This window comes from Alosa pseudoharengus, unplaced genomic scaffold (genome assembly GCF_046254945.1).
Source record: "Alosa pseudoharengus isolate Yale_2024_CS ecotype anadromous, Long Island Sound unplaced genomic scaffold, YU_APseudo_1.1 YU_APseudo_1.1_scf_1, whole genome shotgun sequence".
NCBI classification, from domain to species: domain Eukaryota; kingdom Metazoa; phylum Chordata; class Actinopteri; order Clupeiformes; family Clupeidae; genus Alosa; species Alosa pseudoharengus.
In genome coordinates, this window is record NW_027468564.1 from 53,517,834 (window position 1) to 53,536,743 (window position 18,910).

Consider the following 18,910-nt stretch of genomic DNA (forward strand, 5'->3'; position numbering starts at 1 on the left):
GCGTCTGGAGCCAGGACGGAGCCCACACTCCTATTTATGTGTGTTGTCAGTGACTACGGCTCCTCGCTGCCAACCCCCGACCAATCAACTCGCAGCAGGGCACTGAGGCACGAGCCCAGAGGAGCCAATCAGAGGACTTCATGCAAATTGGACCAAGACTTGGTTTTTGCGAGGGAGGGAGGTCGCAGGAAAGTGTATAAACAAGGGCTGTTCAGGCGTGGAGCATGAGGTTTCCTGGTGTGGAATGATTTTTTTTTGCTGCATATCGTGCTTTGCTTTTTGATTAGATGGGAATATGGCAAGATTTTAAGTTCAAATGGTCTATTTCTTTTTAACCTTCGTGAGTTGAATTCATATTTGAGTGCAGCACATCAGAGGAGGAATGGTGACATATGACAGACTTTGATGTGTCATATCTGCAACGAAATGTTAAAGCGAGAATATAGAACATAGAAACACTGAAGAAATGTCGGTCCTCTTTGTTGTTAAATTGAATTCCCATATAGATTTAGATTTCTTGTATGTCAACATTAGCTGCAGATACAGTTGTCAAAGTAGCAGTCACATTAATTTTCAGGTCACCTCTCTTGTCCGAACAGTTATATATGAGCTGCCAAAGCCACACCTCAGCTTTGAAACCTGCTGGAAAGGGTTTAGGAAACTGCAGCAATAAAGCAAAACTTGTGAGTAGAAAAATGTGTATTTTTGCTTTTTGAGATTTTTTTGACAGGAGATCATATTAAAGCAAACTTTAGTATATCATATGTAGTAAATAGTTCCACCTTGGTCCGGTTATCACAACTCAACCTTGAAACCATTTCTTTAAATCTCCCAGTGGGAACATGTTTGGCCAGGGTAATACAGCAAACATACAGTAACATAAACAGCAAAAACAAACAAACAAGTCTTAGTCAAAAAGAAAGCTTTATATCTGCAAAAGTAAAGAACTACATATGTTCTCTCCTATGTCTGTTTGAAAGACATGGTTTGGAAGCAGCTACAGTACATGGCTGCATTTCAGCTGCGCACGTGTTCTTAAAACTTCTCTTGAAAGTGGTGTACTGACAATTGATGCGCAAAGTCTCAACGTGTCACCTAATCTGAGGGCCCTGTCTGTCTTTCTGTTTGTCTGTCTGTCTGTCTGAGACTAGAGCAGAGCAGAATTGTTTATAGACGAAACCCATGACAGCTGAGATATCCCTCAGGAGGCAGCTGTGTCACAGCCTCTACTAAATCAGTGGCAGGGTGGAACAGTGCGGAGCTCAGGGGGATGACATGGAGAGATGAAGGCAGCATGAATATTTGTAATATCTTCTCTCTAAGTACAGACTTGATGGATGGGGCTGAGGGATATGTTTATGTATTCCCTTCCAGATTTAAGCAGGACTGCCTTGTCAAAAAAACGCAGTCTGAGTTAGTTGCTGTTTGTGAGTTGATGGGACTTAAAGTGGCACCACCTCTTCTCATGCATGTTTATATTTTTTGTCAGCATAGCCTTCACCTTTCGTCCAGCTGATTAAATTATAACTTCAAAGCCATTCATAATTTACATACACCTTACAGTTGGGAATGATTAGCTTCATGGTGTTGAACTACATTGTATGCATTGTATACATACTTGATATGAGATTGGTGGGGAGTGAAATTAGTTGAAGAGGGGACATCAAACACTGTCAGTTGTTGCCATGAACAGCCACACGTGCACTGTCACATTATCACCATGTGACATCTCTCATCTCACCATGACATCTTCAGTATGTTTAACTCCATCTCATTATCTATGTCATCGTCATCCTCCGCTCCCAAACACACTTTGGTGCACACGTGAAGCGCTCAGGAAGCTGCCCACTTCAGGAAGAGGTCCCCTGATGAATAGTTATGACTCTGAGATGTGCCTCGCTTTTGTCGTCATGACAAAGAGACAGCAACAACTGGTGGTTAAAAGCTACAATAAGCCATAAGGCTTTGGTCATCGGATAATGTTGAGGCGTCTCTAAACGTATGCCAGTGCTTTGTTATACTGCAATTATATTACTTTACATAATCACTAATCATTCTCTGTCTCTTATTCCTCTGGATAATTGTTTTTTTTATTTGCTCGAGTTCTTTGGGTCTCAAAAAAGTAAGAAAATGTCTGCAACAAACAATCAAGGTGCTTAGCTGCAGAGGTACACATCCTTTTAGCTGCAGAAGTTCACATCCTTTTTTACCCAGAGTTCCTCCTCAGCCTTTACAGCATTATTTTATATCTGAAGCATTTTGTATGTTTTGGCAGCAAACTCTGCTAACTTCACACCATTTTTCCTTTGTCTACTCTTTTAATTGACAGGAAATGATGTGTGGGAATGTGTTTCTTTGTCATACAAGTGCATTGAAATGTCATCAATGTAAAATATTGTTTTGGCTGTCGCTAATAGACTGTCCCCATTGATTATTTTGTATTACTCATGCTGTGTATGCGATACCTGGAGGTGGTGGTGTTGTTCAAAGGCATTAGTTTCTTCAGGCTGTTGTTTCCCTTCTGACTGGAGGCGATGTTTTTTTCGGCCAGAGCCTTAGGAGGAACACGCAGCACGTGTGGAGGACAATACACCGCGGCAACATGCATGTGTTCATCCTGGCAGCTAAATATTTACACTCCTCTGTTGTGAGGGGCCGCATGTTCCGATGACAAAGGAGAAGGAGAAGGTCAGGACATGATTGTGGACACTGATTATTGATATGAACTAGTGTATGGACAGGCCCTACTCTACTCGAACAGGCCCTACTCTGCTAGTGGCTCCAGAAGTGTGCTGCCAGCTGGTGTTGATCTGAAAAGGCACATTAGTCTGTGTTTCTCATCCACACACACTTTTGTCAAATTCAGCGAATTGCTGTACCAGTGATGACGGAGAAATGTTATGTAACACCCAATAGCACAAGTCAGATTGATCTCCATGCCTGGACATCTTCTTTGCTCTCGAGTTTGCTCTCGCAGTTGTGGATGAGCCTGGTCTCCCTGTGTTAATTGTGTTTACAAATGTCCAGTTTGCTGACTGTCTGCTCCTCTCCCTGGTGCTGTGAGTCTCATAGCATTAGCCTGGGCGAACTGCAGAGCACTGGTCAAAATAGGAGGGAGGTTGTGTCTTCTTTTGGGATGTTCTGCCCCCAATGTGGCTGGGCTGAACTCCCCATGCTCTTTTTTAACTGCCCCGGGCCCATTTTATTTTTATGTATTTTTTTTATTTATTTATTTATTTATTTTTGTAGAAGGAGGAGGCAGGCACTCAGCCCTCGTTTGCTGTCTACCAAAAGATATATATGAGAGAAAATGACAAAAAGAAAGATGAGACAGGGTGACTGCATCCAAACTGTGACCCCCGGTCACTCTGCCTCTAACACAGATGAGTGCCTCTTGACTTGGCATGTGGCAGCTTCACTCAGTGTCATGTCTGCTCTTATTCACTCTGCTAAATTGGGATTGATCTGGACCATCATCATAAGGTTGAGGTCCTCCTCTTTGTGCTTATTCTTGATTAGTACAGTCCATATTTTACTCTGGTCTTTAAATAATCTCTAATTATCCTCCCTACTAATTGATACAACCTAAACGTACATTAAACTAATGTAAATATGAATATCCTTATCCCCCATCAGTCGTCAGGTTTCTGATTGAAAGATGAAGATTCAACAAAACACTTGATGGTCTGCCAGAACAGAGAGAGAGAGAGAGAGAGATGCTCACTGTTTTCCGGTATTGCAGAAACACTGAGTAATTGAGTTTTCTCGTCGAAAGGGAATGAAATAAAATGACTTCATCGGCACATGACTGAGTGCACTGTGCACAAGCCCTGTGACTGGACCAATCAGAGTCTTAGTGAACTGGATCACATACATTCCAATCTTGTCACTTATTCCATTGGCATTCTTGTGTATTGCTTCATCTTCCCCAGTCTGCAGATGTATTACTCAGCTGATTTGCTTTTCACGAATGGAGACACCTCATCACGGTGCACTGGCGAAGAAGAGATCCTGTTTACCCAGTGTTGATAACAATTTCCCCAGACTGTCATTATGCTGGTATTACAGTTGACAAATACTTTGTTGCCCTGCCTGCCGTTTCATGGGAAGGGCTGAAATAGCTATCGGCTACAGATCGGAGTCCTTGTGAAAGCGTGTGAATGGGTTGCTTGATCTTAGCTTGGGTTATGACCAGCTTTGTTTACATTTTTAGCTCTTCTGCCTTTCCACGGAATGAGGGCGTATTGTGACTATTAATCTCACGATGATTCATCTCCGCTTATCTACCTTAAACAAACACACACACACACACACACACACACACACTCTTGCACGTACACACAGCTTTACACCGGAACACAAATCCTGTTTTAGAAAGTGCAGTTAGATGGAAAGGCGTACGCAGGACAGCAGAACAAAACAAAAAAAATGTTTTCTAAATCCAGACTTGACTGGCGGGGATTTTGTGAAGTTGGTCTTTAAGTCTCTGACTTTTTGTTCACTGATGCCGTCTCTTTCCACAACTCACTCCCTCTTCATTTTCTTTCCCTTCTTTCTTTTTTTGGATCGCTGATGTGGTCTGACGGGCCCGCTTATATGAAGCCCGAGGGCTGAGGGCCATGCAGGCTCATGCTCCGTGCTCTAATTTCCTGACTGCACTAAGTAGGTCTGTGTCACCACAAGGCAGAGAGCGCTACCAATACCACCGTAGCCTTTCAGATGCAGGGGGAACAGCTTTAATTAGAGATGAAACCAAACTTCTCTCTGAAGAACCCATGCAATCCTGCAGGATGAGCTCAGAGTTGCTCTGTCCCCTCAGTGGGTGACTGGAAAACAAACCCTTGACGATGCCGATTTGTTTCCTAATTGGTGCCTCATTTCCCCCTCACACACACACACACACAAATACAAGCACAGAAACAAATGCAGACATACACACACACACACAAATACAAACACACAAACAAATGCAGACATACACACACACACACACATACACACAAACACACACATACACACACACACACACTGTCCCTCTCACGTACACACGCACATACACACACACACACATACACACACACACAAATACAAGCACACAAACAAATGCAGACATACACACACACACACACACACACACACACTCTCGTCAGCCTGGTGTCGCTGCCTCATGACATGCTGACTAATCAGCCCAGCGCAGCTCCCCGGGCTCCTGGCGCCCCGTAGACGCGCTAAACTGTGCCGAGAACCATCAGGTCCCCATCGTGCCGCCCTGCCACGCTTTCCTGGGAAATGAAAAGTGAGTTCATCGTCTGATCCAGGCAGGATGTAGAGGCCAATGTGCAATAAGCTGTCTTTTTGGTACTAAAGTGAGTTCATCGTCTGCTCCCGGCAGGATGTAGATGCCAATGTGCAATAAGCTGTCTTTTTGGTACTAAAGTGAGTTCATCGTCTGCTCCCGGCAGGATGTAGATGCCAATGTGCAACTTCTAAAGTGAGTTCATCGTCTGCTCCCGGCAGGATGTAGAGGCCAATGTGCAATAAGTCGTCTTTTTGGTACTAAAGTGGAAATGGTTGTCTTCCCACCAGCCTTTTTGATGGAACTGTAAAAACTTAAAGGGCCTAATTATTCCTGTGTGTTTTTTTATTTTTATTTGACATGTTTTAGGACAGAACACACCTCTTAAAAGAGACAGCCAATAGATGAATAGTGTATGGGACCACTGGGAAACTATTATGACAGGAAGCTTATTTCCTCTTGACAAGAGAAACAACATATTGCACCTTGCATCACTGGATCAACAGGTTAGGGCAATTGTCAGAAGACTGCATACAACCTAAAAGTCCAAACATGTAAAAGGACATGCCGGTATCATAGTAACTCTTTATTACAAATGGTGCGTGACTTCTTTGACATCACGTTGGCCAGTGGAGACCAGCTTCATTGGGTCGGGTCCAGAACTTGTTTACGGCTCTCCATGGAGAAGAGGCCTCTCAGACTTTCATGTTCATTAAGGCGAGTTTCTGCACAAAGGCATTTTTTAAGGGGGTCTCTGAGGGAAATGGGTGTGTGTATGTGTGTGTTTGTGTGTGTGTATGTTTGTGTTTGTGTGTGTGTGTGTGTTTGTGTGTGTGAGAGTGCTGTTAGGGCGAGTGTTAGATTTGGCACAAGAGAGATGGCAGCGTGCATGGGCCTGTGAGTCAGCCCTGTCAGATGGGCTGTCAGTCCGCGTTAGCCACTAAGGAGCGGCGCCAAGCTGCCACTTCCCATTTGGCCGGGGAGGGAAAGAAAACAACAGCAGCAAGAGTCCAGAATGTTCCGGTTAGTGTCTCCGGCTGGTATTCACCCTCCCACGCTCCTACTGTATCGGCAGGTGTCGCCGGCCTGACTGTATTCAGTCGGCACCGTTCCCCGCCACGTGTGCGGCTCATTAAAGGTTGACTCTCCCTCGCGGTGGCCATTAAGTCACTCCGTTTTGGTGGAGTGAAGATGAGAAGGTCTGTTGGTGCGGTTGTGTCACGCAGTGGGCAAGTGAACCGCTAATGCACTCTGACACGTAGCTCGTGCCTCTGCCAGTCAACCGAGTCGACGAGGGCTAGGAGAGCGGGTATTGGATTTAACCAATTATGTCTGGTGTGAAAGAGGTTGTGCACTGTGTAAGGCGGCACACTGCATCAAATACGGGGAGATCACACCGTTTTCAAATGTATATTCACTGCAGTGGCGAGGCAAGAATTTTTATCATGGCTGGACTAGATGGGCCTCTACTTTTATTGAGGTATATTTCAAACAAATAAACATATTTACATTTATTTGTAGCATGATCACATGAGAGAGAGAGAGAGAGCGAGAGAGAGAGAGTCTCTGAATGAGAGGGCAAGTGTGTGACAAAGGGAGGTTGATGGGTTAGAAAAATCTGTAAAGTGGACTCCTAATCCTGATGGCAAGTCTAGTAGGAGGGTAGGGGAGGGAGAGAGGGGGAGGCTCGTCGCTGTTTTTTAGTCTTAAAAGACTGACATAGCCTAGATTTGTTAAAGTGACCTTTTTTTGAGGCTAATCAAACTAATTACAAGGTGTATATATATATATATATATATATATATATATATATATATATATATATATAAAATAATCTTTTACCTGTTTTATATTGTCTTGTGTAGGATCAGGTTACTGTTATTCTTGGTTTTTGGAGGAATCTCTTGACAATTGATCAAAATGGCTGGGCAAAAAGAGCATTGACACTCTAAATTAAAGAAAGTTGTATTTTTAAAAGTATGTGGATTAGAATTGTGTTGTTTCCCCTCTTTTTTCATTGGCCCACCCTGGCCCATGTGGCCTCACCCCTGATTTACAGGTCATGAGATTATTAAACTTCAACCTCCCAGTTACAGTTTACTGTATTTTACACACATTTTAAAAACTCTGTGTCTATTTTTCAAACCTCTACTGTACACACAAAACCCATAATTGCAATGCTCACACAAAATGCAAAATGCCTCAAATCTCCAGCAAAATGACACACAACATTCAAAATGTCATAAACACATCTCTAAAGCAAACATTCGCCTCGCATTACTCACAACACTTTTGTCATTATATGACATTTTGGATACATCATGTTGCTCAAAACCTAAAGCTCTCCATGGGCTTCTACTGTATGTATATTTCCATACAAGAGTGAAAGTCATCTTGAGAGAAGTTGAAATACACAGTAAACATGTAAGCAATAATAAAACCAAAAATAGTGATTTTTCACTAATAGTGATTTTTGGATAAATGGAAGCAAAATACAATGACCACCAGAAGTACATGGAGTTTTGAAAAAGCAGATTTTGCCAAATACAGAAATGACTGTATTTCCACAGAAATAAATGACTGACTACTAATTGAATACTATCAAATTACTTTGCTTTTTCCAAAAAATATATATTACTGTGTGTGTTTGGGGGGGGGCAGTTGGTTGTGTATATTCATAGGCCTATAGACCCTTTCAACTGCAACAACAAACATGTCCATTCCTAAGGCATTTCCAGAGGCACAGAAAAGTTTTACGTAAAGTCGACAATATGCTAAAGTCCAATTCATTTTCATTTCAAAGTATGTGCATTGGTTCTGAAAATTTAAACTGGAAATCCTCTAGGGATAGATTGAAAGGGTCTATTCATATAGAGTATATCTATTCATACTGTAGGCCTATACTAAGGCAATGATTGGATGGTGTTCAGTAAAGTAATAAGTGTTTGTATATTGAGGACTGAGTGTGAATAAGTGGCGTTTTGATAGGTTGTGTTTGAAAAACGAAATCAAGTTATGTCCTGTTAGATTTGTGTGTGTTAGGTAGAAAATTGTTTGTGCTGTTTTGCAATGTGTTTTATGAAATTGAAAACTGAACCAAAAACTGAGAATTAGTGTATGGTTTTGCAGGTGGGTGTGTAGTGGGGTTATGGTGCTTGAAAGACATGTTTAGAAAATTGTGTCAAGGAAAAATGTAGTGTAATGTAATTCTGAATGATATCGTGGCAGAGCTCTACTTTCTGGTCAGTTTAATGCAGAGCTGGTTGTCTCAGATCCACAGTAGTTGCTGTGGTGTGGAGACCGCTGGCAGGGAGAGTGTGTGAATAATTGTAGGTGTTAATCTTTGAGTAGGTGATCTTGCGTAATTTGCCCTACATTTCTGCCCCACATTTTATTCCTCCCACAATAACAGCCTATTGTGCAAAGCCTCCACTTCAGCCTAGTCATTCTACCCAGATGTAGATGTGAGAGTGAGTGTGAGAGCTCACATGTGTGTGTGTGTGTGTGTGTGTGTGTGTAGCAGGAAACCAAGTGCATGTGTCACTGACCTAAGACTACCCCATTAGAATGTAAAATGTGCGTCTGCAGAAATAGGTCTTGACCCAGAAATCGAAAGGCTGATGTGTCATGTGGATAATATGAAAGATATTGAATAATTTGGAGGAGACAGAGGCGGCCGAAAGCGAAATATCACTCTGTGTGGAAATGAGGGACCCCATGACGAGTGCAGAGGCAGCTAATCTTGCAAACTGTGCAAAAGTTCAGCGCTCAAGTCGAGTCAGAGGCGATGAACCACACATGCTGGTAAATGGCACGGCCGTGTTCACCTGCCAATCATGGACATCTCTCTGCGGCCACTGCTGACTGCAGGGCAGAGTCCAAAATAAAATATCTCAGGAGCCGTTGCATGTTAGGTCAGATTTGGAACCCAAATGCCATGCTGAATGTGTCTGTCATGGTTCAGCAATGATTGTGATACTAAGGAGAAATTAAATATGGTGGAAAATAAGAAAACGGGACAATATTCCTGCACACTCCTAATATGAGTTAAAGCACAATCCAGATATACAGTATATCACAGATGTACTGTATCTATATACACAGTTCTAAACATGTTTCTAATGCAAGAAGGAAACTTGCAGAGCACAACAAAAGTGGTATGGGTATGAGTGGACTCTATGATGGAGCTTACAGACAGACACATGTGGGTATGAGTGGACCCTATGATGGAGCTTACAGACAGACACATGTGGGTATGAGTGGACCCTATGATGGAGCTTACAGACAGACACATGTGGGTATGAGTGGACCCTATGATGGAGCTTACAGACAGACACATGTGGGTATGAGTGGACCCTATGATGGAGCTTACAGACAGACATACGTGAGGTGCACAGGCTGCACACAGTAGCTCTGGCTTATATGATCTGGAAATAGGATAGATGTGTTTAGGAAACGGGAAAAAGGATCAAAATAATGGACAAAGAAGTTTGTTTGCTTGCACAAAACTTGCAGTACAGCCTGTACTGAGCTGTGAATGTGCAATGCATCTCTCTGAGTCACCCATCCCGTGTGTACACGTAGTGCAGACAGGCCATGGGAAGCCAGCCAGTAGCAAACACTGGGGCCTGAGCTAAAACAAACTAGCACACCCCTATTTTATGAACTGTAACTTCACGGAACAGTGTACACAACAAACTTTAATTATAGTGAAATAATAACTCGAAGTACCTCAAACAAAACCAATGGGTGACTATTTAAGGTAAACATAAGATAGTGTGTGATGTTGACATAACCACTGAAGCTGAGTATAATTCTGTAAGTGCATGCAGGAAGATGTTTTTATCTAGCAAGGCACTGATACAAATATCAGATAAAGTCTTATATATATACACACAGTACATTTTAACCTCCCTGAAAAAAATATTGGATCATTTCAGCATAAATAGGTCAACTTTGCATGAGCACTGTGTTACAACACTATAATCTCTCAACTTTCTTAAAGGAAGAAAGAATGCCTACTGTGAATCTATAATCTTAAAAAAATTTTCTCAACTCATTATTTTGAATGTGCTAATTTTATGTAAAAAAAAGTCTTTTGGCATCATCTCAGTGATTCTCTCAGGACACTGGGGCCAAATGAGGGTTTGTGCACTAAGTTGGAGTGTTTCCATTCATCAGCTGTGATCGTTTTGTGATTGTTCTCAGAAAATATCTCCTTTTCACCATTTGCACAGAGAAGTGTCTCTTCGTGACTCATGTGCTAGAGCTCACTCTCAATCACTTTCGAAAAGAATGACCTCTCTATGCTTTAAACTCGATCAATAACAGCTTCTACAGCTTTTCAGCTGAATGCTTGAAGAAGTTTGTACTCTCTTGAGCTCTCTAGAGCCTTGTTTGTACAACCCTGGCCTCTACCTGTCTGCAGACTTCATCGCTCATAATAGAGCCCCCTGCTGTAAAACTGTGCATCTGACTGACCTGTTAGTGTGATGTGATGTGAGTCACCACTGTCGTGTGGCCGGTGACAGACTGGACAGACAGGTCAGGCTCCGAGCCCCCTGGGCTCGTCTGAGGGCAGGTCAGCCTGTGGCTCTCTCCGCTCGCTCCTCCATCTGTGCCGTCGGTGGAGCTGCCATGTCGTGCCACTGACCCAGTTTGGAGAGGAAGGCGTGGGAAGAGGGGGAACGGATCGCTCAGACGGCTCTGCCATCAAGGAGGTGTGTGTGTGTGTGTGTGTTTGTGTCTGTGTGTGCGTTTGTGTCTCTCTCTGTGTGTGTGTGTGTGTGTGTGTGTGTGTGTGTGTGATTGTGTCTGTGTGTGCGTTTGTGTGTCTCTCTCTCTCTCTGTGTGTGTGTGTGTGTGTGTCTGATTGTGGAGGGATGTGTTGGTAGCTATCTGGTATGGAGAGATTTTTTTTTTTATAACTTAAATCGTTTTAATTCCTTAGGTTTAGGCACAGAGGGCTCTGCCATCAAAAAGGTGTGTTTGTCTGTGTGTGTGTGTGTGTGTGTGTGGGGTGGGGGGTGGAGAAGACTTCTATTACTTAAATTGATTTAATTCCTTGGGTTTATCAGCGCAATGCAGGGGACAGAGGTGTGGAATATGTACAGATTTTGTTTTGCGCATAGACACGTGAGAGCATTCCATTCCATCCCAACCGTTTTGTTTCCAGAGCAGGAGTTGGGTCTGGCACGTGTGGTCCTTGTGTCAAGCAAAGCGTCTCTCCCTCTCCTCTCATTCAGCTCACGTCATGTGCTCCTGGGCCCCATTTAAACCTGCCAGAGAGGGAGTGGGTGATTGGCTCATGGGGGAATTATCAACACGGACTAGGTTACCTCGCTCATTTTTATTCTCAATTAACCGCCTGCTGTGGGGGAAATTACATCTTCATTTTTTTTACATTTTGCTCAAGAAGAAGACGCCGTAAATATCACCCTTGAAATTGCCTCTCTGATAATGAGTCTATCTATCAAAGTATTTCCACTTGGCGTTAATAGCATTTGTTCACAGCTGAAGGCTCCCCATAAGGGTCGCAGCTCTCTGGGTTCAGCATTATACTGGCTGCTGTTGCACCCAGTGACATCGATGGGGATTGCAAACGCTCCAATGTTTTACCCTAAACAGGTGTGGTCAACTCCCCGGGCATTCAAGCTGACCTTTTCTTTTTGAATTCTTTCGAATGGCCGCTTTGTCAGAAGAAATCGCTGTTGTTATTTGTCAGTTATTGTCTGAGATGCAAAACAATCGGAGGAGATTTACATCATATTTACATGGCAATCGCTGTTGACTGATTAAATCTGACATGAGCTGTTTCAGAGCCGAAGTGTGTTCTCCTCCTGAGTACAAACGGGCTCATCTCTAGAGAGTTTTAATACAGTGTCCCTATGTGTGCAGGGAGCTGCTGGAGTATTAATATTCATCGGAGGGAGTCAACATCGTTACATTGTCTTTGATAAATGCTCCTCGTTCAGACGGCGTGAGGCGTTTCTGTTTACCCCCCTGACGAGTGTGTGAGGGGCCTCCTGAGCACAGCGGGGGAACACGGGGGTGGTGTGTGGGTGTGTGTGTGCGTGTGTGTGTGTGTGTGTGTGTGTGCATGTGTGTGTGTGCATGTGTGTGTGTGGGTGTGTGTGCATGTGTGTGTGTGCTTGTCTTTATCACAAAATGGGGACTTCGACCTGACAAAGTAGTCACGGGGTGGGGACCGCTGGAATGGTGGGGACTTACACTTGGTCCCCATTATGTTTTTCCTTTAGATGAGCCTAGAACAACATTGCCAACTGCCTAGATACAAAATTTTAGGTTGGCCTATATGTCATGAAATTTTGAAAATGTGTGTTTTGTGTGTGTTTTGGGGTGCTCAGTACCGCCAACCCATGACCAGACACTGTAACTGCATATCTCTCTCACACACACACACATATGGACATCTACCAATCAGATCCGAGAAATCAGAATATGCAAATGAGTAGATCGCATCATCGAAAGACCGCCAGAAAACCAAAAGCAGAAGAAGAAGCATCCACCATTTTGGGAACAGCGATATTTTTTCTACAGATCTTTACTATTTTATGGAACATCATCCAACTTCACAGATAAAAAGTAAGTTTAATTAAATTGCGAGAGTAAATGTTAATTGTAGATTGTCAAATAACAATGCATGCCTAACTGCTGTAAGTGTTAATGTTCAGGGTCAAGGGGAGCACATGTAGCAGCAAGTAGCCTAGCTTATAGCTAAATTGCATGTTAAGATGGTTGCCCTATCATTGAGAGTAGCATGGTGAATTCTTTAATTATGCACTTGTATAATATGGGTAAAATGAGTTATGAATGCTGGAATAAAGTTCTTGATAGTATTCTATGTGCATGTAGATATCACACTTCTCATACCTAGTTTTGACATTACAAAAAAGGTAAGTTAAGTATAACTTTGCATTCAGAAAATGTAATGTTATCAGACTTCATTTGACTAATCGTCATTTTCTCAAACTTCAGAGGAAGGACAACCATGCCAGCAGCAACAAAAGGTAAATACCTATTACTACAGCATATTGTATCAGTTTATACACATTAAGTCGAAATGTTTGAACAAAGAAAAAACAAATGAGGGCGAGGGAAGTCAAAAGGCTACATAATGCATGGTGGGCTAGCTTCAGTAGATGTCAGGTCTTTTTTATCTGTAGGCAGTTTCAAAGCAGTTGGTAAACGCTAGTTGTGGTTGTTAAATTTGACTACGTAAATATTGTGTTTGTTTTTATGCCTTACTCCTAAGACATACTTTCACAAAACCTGGTGTTATATTGGTTAAACTAACACCACGTTTGTAGTTGCTAGCACATTATGCTAGGCAGCTCATATGCAAAGATGGCTAAGTAAATTGTAAAAGTGAGCCAGCATAATGTGCTAGCAATTACGAATTTGGTGCACATTGAGTTAGCAACAGTTCATTTCCCTTGAAGGAATAACTTCTGCTGTCCAAATGTGGTAAACTGACACGATACAAATCGTTTAATATAAATGTCTTCATTTACAGATTAACATGCTACAACGAAGACAAAATCCCATGCGCGAAGCATGTGACCATGCACGTAATTGCAGAGACACTGAAATGCTGGAAGCTAAGTTCATTAGCCCTAAAAAAGGTATGTAATATTTTAAACCGGAAACAGCAGGAAAACAGAAATGTTTGCTAACAGCTCAGAACTCTGTAAAAGATGTTCAGTTGTGTCTTGAGATCTACTTATTCCTCCACAAGGCGCTATTTTAAAAACTAGCTTCAGGCAGGCAGTGTCATATTCAAGTTCACAGACTACAGCAATTTGTTTGTTCAAGTAATTCTGCGCTGGTTTTGAGTTGTGTAGGTTGCAGTATAAAGTGAGAGTGTTATCATGTACAAGTGTTGAGAGTTCGCCGACATGCTGCAAACATTTAACATATGTCCCCGCTCGATAGTGGTAAGAATATGCTTAATTTATGTGTCAGCCTGTGTGCTGTTTGTTTACACTGAGCAAAGGTCACAGTCATTTGCGTGTGAACAGTAAGACTCAACCGTGGATAAATTCGGCGTTAACAAATGGTCTCCTTCACATGCGGTGAAGGCATAGCACAGACAAGCTCACAAGACCCTGTGAACTTTTGTCGAACACTTTGGTCGTTCGCATGTTTGTTTGATGTGTAAAGGCGACGTGATGTCGGGTATTACATTCACATCAAGCCAGAGGTAATCATGCATGCCTGTGTATGCGCGTGACTACATGTTTATTTACTGGTTTGACTAAGATTTGCAGTCAGGACGCTTTCTTGCTTGTTAATGTAGGCTACACCTGTTGAGAGTTCGCCTACATGCTGCAAAAACATGTCCCCGCTATTGGTAAGAAATATGCTTAATGTTTCAGTCTTGTGCGCTGTTTTTGGATACTGAGCAAAAGTCACAGTAATTTACGTGTTAACAGCAAGTAATTCAAACTGAACCGTGGATAAATTCGGCTTTAACAAAGTCGTTGTCTCGTTCACATGCGTTGAAGGCATACGTTGTACGTCAATGTTGCAATACATTTCAAGGAGCTGCATGAATAACGGAAGGCGTGAATGAAGTGGCCACTGTATGTAGCACAGACGAGCTCTCAAGAAGACGCTGTAAACTTTTTGTCGAACACTTTGGTCGTCGGCAGGTTTGTTTCATAGATGTGTAAATGCTGGCGACGTGATGTATATAATCACTTGTAGACTTCACACCAGTCATGCCTGTGTAGCAGCTACAGTAGGCTATGCTCGTGGCTACGTTTATTTAGTGGAAATTTGAGTAAGATTTGCAGTCAGGACACGATTTCTTGCTTGTTCATGCTCAAGATTAGAAAATAATGCGTATAATCGTGTGCTTTGAAGTGTTACTTTTAAACATGGAGTGAAGATGGCTTGATTCAAAGATTATGTTTCAAGAGATTGTGGACTTTAGCTTAGGCCATCGATAACAGTATTAATATACTGCAAAACTGCTGCTTATCTAATACAATCTAACCAAGTGTTATTAATCTTATATCAAGATCAGAAACTATATGCCATGGTATTGTTTTCAGTATAATGAGTTATACAGAGTATCTAGACCCCTCTAGTTTCTGATCTTGAGGGTTCCCTCTCAGTAACAACGTGAACAACGCACATCACACACTCACCAACCAATACTGAACAGTTCGGACAGTGTATGACATCTAGGTGTAGATGTGAAATGTACAAAGTGTATGACATCTAGGTGTAGATGTGAAAAAGTTAACTTTCAGTTCAAAAGCAGCGGTAGCATAGGCTAGTGTTGTTCAACAATGAGCTAGGTTAATAGATGGAAGCAACACAAATAGCAAGGGATCGATCTTCAAATTAAAGTTACAACGATATCTGTGCCTTAGGCAGAAGGGATACTGTCTATGTACACATCTGACTGTTTGAAAATGACAGCGCAAATGCGCACTTCTCACTCTCCACACATGCATTTCTCGTGGTAAATGTTTGTCTATGCTTCCCCTCCAGATTGAATTTTACATTACATTTACGAGATCTTAGCATTGAGGCAGATATAGAATGATCAAGCCAAATAACAGGCCATGATGAATGCTCTGCAAATAGGCTAAAATAAATCAACTGATGTACCCTATTTAGATGTGTTGAATTTTGTTGTATGCACACTTTTCCCTATGAGAAACTTTACTAGTAGGCTACTGGCAATAATTCAAAACTACTTTCACCTCTGCTTTTACATGCAAATTTAAAATAGAAACCACTTGTGAATAACCAAGATTTTTTTCATGCGGGTATAATTTACAGGGATTGGACTGGTATGATTTATCATAGCCTACTTTATCATACTGGCATGATTTAAAACATAGGGTGAAAGTGAGAATTCATGAAGCACTTTTGAGAAAATGTCAAAATATTGAGATATATATTCTATATTGTCAAATAGACTAAAAATATTGCAATATTATTTTTAGCCATATCGCCCAGCCCTAACTGGTTCCTGATTTAAGGCCTAAGTTTATATGCTCATGTATGCTGATGAAGTTTTTTGTACATTTCTGACCCACATTCTGTTTTTCAGGCCGTGGTGTCTTTACCTTAGCACCATTCCAGCAGGGTGATTTCGTGGTTGAATACAGAGGAGTAATCATTGATGCAGTAGAAGCTCAGCATAGGAGGAAAATCTACCATAAAGCTTGCTGTGTCTTTTTGTTTGACTTTAAATGGAAAGGCAAATGGTGGTGGTAAGTTTTAGGCTAATAGGTAAAGTGCTACTGCCAGTTCCAGAGGTCTTACTAAATGTACTAACTGGATTAAAAAAAACTGTAAAACTCTTAGGGCGTTAGAAAATGAGCCTATTTCTCAAAAAATTGGAGTGTTCCTTCAAAAAATTGCTCTTGTTGATTTTAATGCATTTTCCAGCATTGACGCAGCATTGGAAGACAACAGTCTTGGGAGATTGGTGAATGATGACCATAAGACTCCTAATTGCCGCATGAAGTTAATTGAGGTTGATGGTAAACCACATCTCTGTTTGTTGGCCATGGAGAAATGAGGTGAGATCTAGCAGCGTTAGCAATTTCTGTTTAAAATAATAACTTTATTAGATTTAAATTAGAATAATAGCTTTCTTCGATTTCTGTGTACTGCTTTTCAGTTTACAAACACCTGTACTTTGCTTGCATGGTTTTATTAATCACTGTCCCAACCTGTGAGTGATCCCTTTCTTAGTTAGCGTGCTTCCATCCAACTTGCTAATGCACATTTTATCTATTCGAATGGAAACAACGTGAAATGCACATCAAAATTTTGAATGCGCATCAATATTTGATTTGCTAGAGGGGGGGTGGATCCACTCTCGATGCGCATAAGGTATAATGCGAATAAAGTTGATGGAAACAGTTTATTCGCATTGCGTTATGTAACCTTCAGAGAATCTCAGCCATCTCTGGCGCTTCCCCAACATTAGGCAACTTAATGTGCTCTCTTGCTTGTTCCTGTAGAATAAAACAAATTGAATTCACACATCGGTGCACAGTTGTTTTGCTGACGCCAAAGTTTTCAATAACAACTCTGTATTCGGAACACGTCGCAAGTTTATGCAACATGCCATTCCTGTAGAAAACCTGTAGCCCAATTAAATGCCTGCAGGTATGACTGCTTTAACAATAGAATGATAGGGTAAAATATCATTCCTGAATACTGAATATCATAATATATTAGCCTAAAATTAATGTGCAGTAAGCAGAATGTAGGCATGGCTGCATGTGACATTTCTACAGATCAGAATGATATATGCCTAACAACTGTTTTGAGTTAAGGCTATAGTTAAGCTTATTGAACACAGACATTTACATCGATAGTCTGGTGTTATAATTTATTTGCCTCGGGTGTACTGTGGAGTGGGTAAGACTGTTTTTAGTGGCAGGCTAACACATACTGATCACTTGCGCTAGCCTAGCACCTGCGAACTCTGCAACTAGAACTATTCTACCTCAGCTTGCTATGCATTGTCATTATTGAAGTTGAGTATGTTTGTGTGTAGGGTTTGTAGGTTTTTTAAGATTTCTTTCACTTAGTCCCCACAACTAATGCTTTATCCTTTCTTAACTTGCTTCTAATTATCATATTGAAGTCAGGTTTGTGTGTAGGGCCTTCATGGTTTCTTGCACCCGGTCCCTATAACTCATGTTAAATAAAATAATGAAAGATGGCAATCTAAGTGCAAGGTGAAAGTGTTTAGAAGGTTGTTATGACTGACGGTCTATTTATAAGGTACACGTTAACACTTTGTGCCCATGTCTTTCTCTTCTTATCAAGGGTGAGGCTGCCACTTGCAGCTTGGAAAATGTGCCTTCTACCAGTGACCTCCCAACATCTGCCACTCAGGTAACATAATCAGTCTTTGCCTGTTGTGGAAATAGTATTGTGAAGCAGAATTTGACGGTCATTAGGTAGGCTAGGGCCACAGTAATAGCGCTGGTGCTTACACCTCATGTGAAACTAGTTTGTCCAGCTATCGTTCTGCTCACTTTAACATAACTCCTGGAGCTGTATGTAAACTATTGCTAACTAGCTAGTTAGCCACTAATTTGAATTACATCATACTAGGAGAGAGAAAATGCCAGGCAGAAAGTAACCATTCTTGTCATCTCATGAGAGAGGCTGCTTGTATGTCTGTTAGCACTACTTTGCTAGCCTAAGTAACATTAGCAATGGGTACAGTTTATAGCATACATGCACTGTTTTAAAAAAAGATACAAATCTAAGTGCAAGGTGAAGGTGTTTAGAAGGTTGTTATGACTGACGGTCTATTCATAGGGTACATGTTAACACTTTGTGCACATGTATTTCTCTTCTTATCAAGGGTGAGTATGCCACTTGCAGCCTGGAAAATGTGCCTTCTAGCAGTGACCTCCCAACATGTGCCACTCAGGTAACATAATCATGATGTGTCTGTTAGCACTACGTAGCCAGCCTAAGTAACGTAACCTTTGGGTACAGTTTATAGCATACAATTTCTTCCCCTTTGTCTTGCAATATATGTAGTCTTTGCTTTCACTTGATTCCAACAACTGATATATCCTATTGAAGCTGAGAGTA

At 41.7% G+C, this 18,910-nt stretch overlaps 1 long non-coding RNA gene across 1 annotated transcript; it reads left to right on the forward strand.

The window, feature by feature from the left end:
• Window positions 1-12,690: 12,690 nt before the first annotated feature.
• LOC143112837 (uncharacterized) lies at window positions 12,691-18,736 on the forward strand. The gene is made up of 7 exons (XR_012984800.1): window positions 12,691-12,901; window positions 13,295-13,326; window positions 13,833-13,941; window positions 16,389-16,551; window positions 16,730-16,863; window positions 18,128-18,196; window positions 18,675-18,736. It is a non-coding gene; the product is annotated as an uncharacterized LOC143112837 (long non-coding RNA).
• Window positions 18,737-18,910: the final 174 nt, after the last annotated feature.